The 6164-nt window shown below is 34.4% G+C and overlaps 1 protein-coding gene and 1 long non-coding RNA gene across 5 annotated transcripts in view; both read left to right on the forward strand.

Moving 5' to 3' along the window:
• The window catches only part of SLC25A26 (solute carrier family 25 member 26), a 153741-nt gene that overhangs the window by 128492 nt on the left and 19085 nt on the right, over positions 1 to 6164 (forward strand). The gene's annotated exons all lie outside the window — the stretch shown is intronic.
• LOC111738634 lies at positions 3910 to 5539 on the forward strand. Its single transcript, XR_002779912.1, has 2 exons — positions 3910 to 3952; positions 4865 to 5539. It is a non-coding gene; the product is annotated as an uncharacterized LOC111738634 (long non-coding RNA).

Genomic DNA, 6164 nt, shown 5'->3' on the forward strand with positions numbered 1-6164 from the left:
CTTTCTTCTGCATGTGCCTTATTTCCACTCACCTTTTGAATTTGGATCTTTGAACCCTCCCTTTTTCTGTTATTTTTGTCTCAGTTTGTCCCTCTGTATGCTGAATGTTCATTTCTATCTTGCTATCACAAACCTCTTCTTATTAAGCTTATAATGCCCTATTCTTAGTAAGGGTTGCACTCCTCTGCTTCTATCTGCCTGCTAGTCGCCTAACTTATAGTTATTTTTATTTTTATTTTTTTGCCATTTTGTTTTAGGTGAACTGACCCCTTTCGGTATTTCCTGTAATGCAGGCCTCATAGTGAAGAATTCTCTCAATTTTTGTATGTGTGGAAAAGTCTTTATTTCTCCTACATATCTAAAGGAGAGCTTTGTTGGATGCATTATTCTCGGCTGGTAGTTCTTTTCATTTAAGAGTTTGAATATTTGATTCTATTCCTTTCTGGCTTGCACTGAGTTTGCACTGAGAAGTTCAACGATAATCTAATGGGTTTTCCTTTATAGGTTATTCTCTTTTTTCCCCTGGCTGCCCTGAGAATTCTTTATCATTGATTTTTGATAAGTTTAATACAGTTTGTCTTAGAGAAGGCCTTTCTGGGTTGAGATAATTGGATGTTCTATTGACTTGAATTCTAAGCTCCAGCTCATTCCTTAGATTTGGGAAATTCTCATCAGCTCTTTGTCTGAAAATGCTTTCTAGTCCCTGCTTCTTTCCTCTCCTTCGAGAATGCCCATTATTCTTATGTTTCCTTTCCTGATGGTAACAGCTAGTTCTTGTATTTCTCTTTCATTCTTTTTCATTCTTAGGTTTCTCTCTTCTTTTTTCTGATTTATTTCTAAATTGCTCTCTTCGATATCACTGATCCTTTTCTCCATTTGGTCAACTCTATTTCCCAAACTTGCCATTTCATTTTTCATCTCTTTCAGTGTGTTCATCTCCAGAAGTTCTATTTGGTTCTTTTTGAGGGTTTCAGTCTCCTTGCTAAAAAAGTCATTGTGCTGATCTAGTTGATTTTTCAATTCCTGAAAATGTTATTATGAATTGTTGTGGATCTCATTGAGTTTTTTCAGAAGAACCATCCCGAATTCTCTGTCATTTAAGTCGCATATTTCTATGTCTGTAAACTTATTTTCCGGACATTTTTCTCTTTCTTTCTAGTTGTCTTGATACCTTGGTTGTTCATGGTGTTTAATGGACTATTTCTTTGCCTGGGCATTAATGGAAGTGTATTCTGCTTTTTTTCCAAAAAAATTTACAAAGAAGGCATTTTTCTTTTGGTTTCCAGTAGGTGACATCTAAGCTCTTGGATCCCTGCTTTATATAAAGTCTTAGTAATGCCTTTTTTTCCTTATAGAGATTCAATTATGCTGGGTACTCTCAGTCTCAGTCCCTGTCAGTTAGCAACAGTTTTGGTAGCGTTTGCTCAGAATCCCCTGGAGCTCCATGGTGTTCGGTCTTGGAGGATATGGGGGGAGGGGCCTTCTGGGTTGAGGGATGGGGGCTTCGGCTCAGCCTCGCATTTTACAACCACGACTGGTAATAATCAACTGTTGCTTCTCTGTCTTCTCCGCTTCTTTGCTTTGTGCCCTGCGTGGCAGTCACAACTCTCTCAGGCAAGGTTGTTCAGGGAACCTGCCATACCTTCTCACCTCTGGCTGCGAGAGGCAGCTTCTTTGTTTCTCCCAGTCTACCACCGAACTTCCCAGGTTCTGACCTGTGGTAGCTCTTATGTACCGATCCCACACTCAGACATGCTGGTGTGCAGTTTGGGTGTTTTTTTTTTTTGCTGAGTTTTGGATGTTCAGTGTATTGTTGTTTCAAGGGGAGAGATCTGGAGACATCTCTCACTTTGCCATGTTTCTGATGTCACCATTTTTAAAGTGTATGTGTAAAAAGTACATAAGTGTAGCTTGATTAACTATAGTATGGAGAGCATTTGCATGAAATTGTCTGCTGTCTTTGATGTGTTATAAAATTACGGTAGTAGGTTGACAACAGTGAGACCTACACAAGATTTTCCTTCTGTTGTCTTAAATTATCTGATGTTATTAATTTGGAATTGAGTAGATGATTCTGTACATATACCTATCCTTGGGTCACAAAAGGCATTTGGTAAAGTTTCATAGTCTCATACAATGGGAAATGCATAACTACTTTTCAGTACAATAGCTGAAGAAGTTCCAAATTTAAGTTTTCTTGCACTAAAGCCAAACACTTATTTTCAATTTGTTATTCATTCATAAGGCAATAGTGTACATTTCTGTGGGTTTTTTGAAGTGAAAAACAAAGCCTTTTCTTAATGCTATAGTTTAATAGGAAAAACCTGACCCAGACTTGGACTTTTGAATGTTTTATAGTATTGTGCCTGGTGTTTGCTTTCTATCCTGTGAATGAATACTTGGGCTAATAGCTGTTGTGGGGTAGCCAAATTTCATCATATTGTTCTTCTTCTGATAGGCTTTAATGAGTAATGAGTGATGAATCACTTGGGAAAGCAGAATATCCTGATGGTTTTTGTAGTGATACCACTAAGTATTCAGGATTTTTCATCCTATCCTAATGGATAATAGAATATCAATAATTCAATTAAAAAAAAAAAGGCGGATGTTTAAAACTTACACCTTAAAAGTTTAAAATAATGTGTATGGTGAAATTTAATTAAGGTCTGTGTCTTAGTAGTATTGTACCTATTTTAATCTCCTGTTTTAATAATTGTACTATGATTATATAAGATGTCACCATTAAGGGAAGCTGGGTGAAAGATATATGGGAATATTTTTGCAACTTTTCTTTAAGTCTTAAATTATTTTGAAATGAAATCTTCTATATAAGCTCTTAGAAATATTTTCCAATCAACCTATGTTAAGAAAACTTAAGAAAAACCATAGAAACTAAACTACAAGCCAGACACCAGGCAGGTACTGAGGATAAGGTGGTGAGCACCACAGGCTGCTCTTTTTCATATCTAGTATCATGCAGCTCTGCCATGATCAACCGTGTCTATTGTCACTTATTAGTTGACTTTCCTAGTCAAAAGAAAAAAAACACAGAAGCGAAATTAAGAACATTTCTTACTGCCAGTCTCATTACTTCAACTTGAAATTTCTCATTAACGTGAGATATATACACACGTGCATGGATTCATCTGAAATTATTTGAAAAGAGAAAGAAAACAGGACATCGAATAGGGATAAATAAGCAAATATGGCCATGTGCTTTCTATCCTTACTTATTTTGCGGCACAGCTTCCATCATTTGATTTTTCACATTTGGGCTCATTTTCTTTCCTTCACCTCTGTGCCCCCTAGTCATTTATTTGCCTTTACAGGAATGATCATTAGACCTCTTCAGCAATGGGCATACTTACTTAGGTTGAGAAATTATGGCAATTAAAAAATTTCTGGTGTTCAGATTGGCCCTTAACATTCTCCATTACAAAGCCACATTGTTTAAAGAACTTTTATAGACATCAGAATATTTTTTTAATAACTTCATATTGTAGTTCCACTAGAAAGTAAGCTGTGTATGGTAGTGAGGAATCTTACAATGTTGCATATATATACTGTCCTATCTATAAGACACATGGCTTTGGAGGGCAGACAAACAACTAGCTTCCGCTCTCCGAATTACTCTCTGTAGGACCTCAGGCAAGTTACTTAACATCTTAGCACCTGCGTTTGTGGATAATAGTACACATTTTCCAAAATTAAATGAGAAATATAAAATCTTTAGCATAGTGCCGGATTATGCTAGGTACTCAGCAAGTGGTAACTAATATTGTTAATAGCAATCACGTATACTGTTGATTACACTGTATTTCTATTCCATTTTCCAATCTAGTCCTGTTACTTGAAAGTTGTAAACAATACTATTTAAGTTCCAGTGAGTAACCTTTCCTATCTTTCCAGGCAGCTTTTTTGTTGACCACACTCCTCCAATTCCTCCACATATGTAAGCACGTGTGTAATTTAAAAATACTTAGCATAATTCATATATACTACTTTTTACCATTCAGATTCTTATTGTTATTGGGGTAGTGATTAATGAATTTAAAGTTGCTCTCAAATGAATCATTTGTAAATAACAATTATCTTTTTAGCTTGGTCTCAATATAATTTTTCCCAAGTTTCTGTATTCAGTGAATTTCTCATTTAAAAAATATTACAAACTCATTATTTAAAGCAAGTTGTTTTGGACATTGACATAGTTTGTTCATTCACTTGTATATTTTAATAATATTCCAGTAAAAATTATGATCTGTACATAGAAGTAAAGTGTTTTATAAATACCATGCTATTTGCTTTCAAGACAGCCGTAACCTATAGATCCAAATCTAAGTGTTTTTATATTCTGTACCAAATTGTCTCATTCAAATTCTAGTTCTGCTATTAACTACCTGTATAAACTTTAGCAAGTTACTTAACTTCTCTGAGCCTCAACCTCCTTGTCTATAAAATGAGGAGAAAATGGCACCTCAGAAGATTGTGGTTAGGATTACATGAGTCAATGCATGTAAAGTGTTTAGTGTCTGGAAAGTAGTAAGTGCTATATAAGTGTTTATTGTGATTATTGTTATAATCATTAATTGTCATGCCCTGTGTTTGCCACTGAAGTTTCTTACTTGATTCTAAACCTTTTGGTTCTAGAGATTTTTTTGGTTTGTTTTAAGATATTTATTATTATCCTTTTCAAATATGAAATGATTTCTTTATATATTCTTAGGCTAAATTATTCTGGCCAGGTGATAGTGGAAAGTTATGCTTATCTATGGAGATTCTATTTTTAAACTGTGTCTTCAGCCATCTGAGTCTATTTTGATTAAGTGTTGTTTTTCTCCTGGCAACCGATTTTTTTTCATCCTAGATTACATCGGGCACCTCTGTGAAGCTTTCTCCATCACCTCCTGGATTCTTTCTGTTATAATCCTGTTCTGCTCCCACTGTACCCCCATTAAATATTAGACCTAGGGACTGCTGTTTTTTTTCTTTTCCCCTTAACTCTTTAGTGCCTGACACCTAGTAGGTACTCAGTAAATGAATTACATAGCATCTTTCTTTGATTGTTTTCCCCTTGTATGACATGTAATTCACATCTTGTTATTTGTTTTTTATTATTGCTTATAAACTCAGCATTATTAATTATTAGTATTTTAAGTCTGTTTGGAGTAAACTTCTGCTCTTTGCATCCCTTGAAGATACCAGTAGATTAATTGAATATGACCTTCAGTCATCATAAAAAGTCCAGTTTATGTTTCACATTTCTTTTCTAAAAAGTCAGCAATTAAGTTATGGTGTTAAAACTGGCATTAGCCTGATAAAATACACATTTTGCCACCTTAAAAGTAAGAAGATATTGTGCCACTGTCTTGTTTCTTATACTGTCTCCAATACTTATAAGAGCTCTTGAGAAAATGTTTGCTACAAAAGCACAGATATATTTACAAATATTAGCACATTTGCTAAAGAAATACCACATAGTCTTGCTTAGTGGCAAGACTTTTTTTAGAAAGCTGTTTTTAATAAAACTTTTAAAAATCTACTTCTATAAGTAATGTTATGAATATCGGTTTGATAGCTGCATTCTTAGCCCAGTGAATTTAATAAACATATTTTTCACGTAACCATTCTTATTAGTTAGGTAAAAGGAAATGTTAGAGTCTCACATCACAGTGTATAATATATCTAATTTGTTAGATAGTTTACATAGGTAGGTAGACACTTGCTTAAGAAAATTTGTTTCCTGATTTCAAATTGTATTACAAAGCTGTAGTAATTAAAACAGTATGGTATTGGTATAAAAACAGATACATACATAAATCAATGAGACAGAATAGAGAGCCCCAAAGTAAACCCACACATATATGGTCAATTAATTTATAACAAAGGAGCCAAGAATATACAATGATAAAAGGACAATCTCTTCAATAAATGGTGTTGGGAAAACTGGATAGCCACATGCAAAAGAATAAAACTTGACCACTATTTTACACCATAACCAAAAATTAATTTAAAATGGATTAAAAGACTTGAAGTAAGACCTAAAATTATAAATCTCCTAGCAGAAAACATAGGCGGTAAGCTCCTTTGCATAGGCCTTGGAGATGACTTTTTGAATCTGACACCAAAGCAAAAGCAATAAAAGCAAAAATAAACAAATGAGACTA

Source organism: Pteropus vampyrus, unplaced genomic scaffold (assembly GCF_000151845.1).
Source record: "Pteropus vampyrus isolate Shadow unplaced genomic scaffold, Pvam_2.0 Scaffold41, whole genome shotgun sequence".
Classification (NCBI taxonomy): Eukaryota; Metazoa; Chordata; class Mammalia; order Chiroptera; family Pteropodidae; genus Pteropus; species Pteropus vampyrus.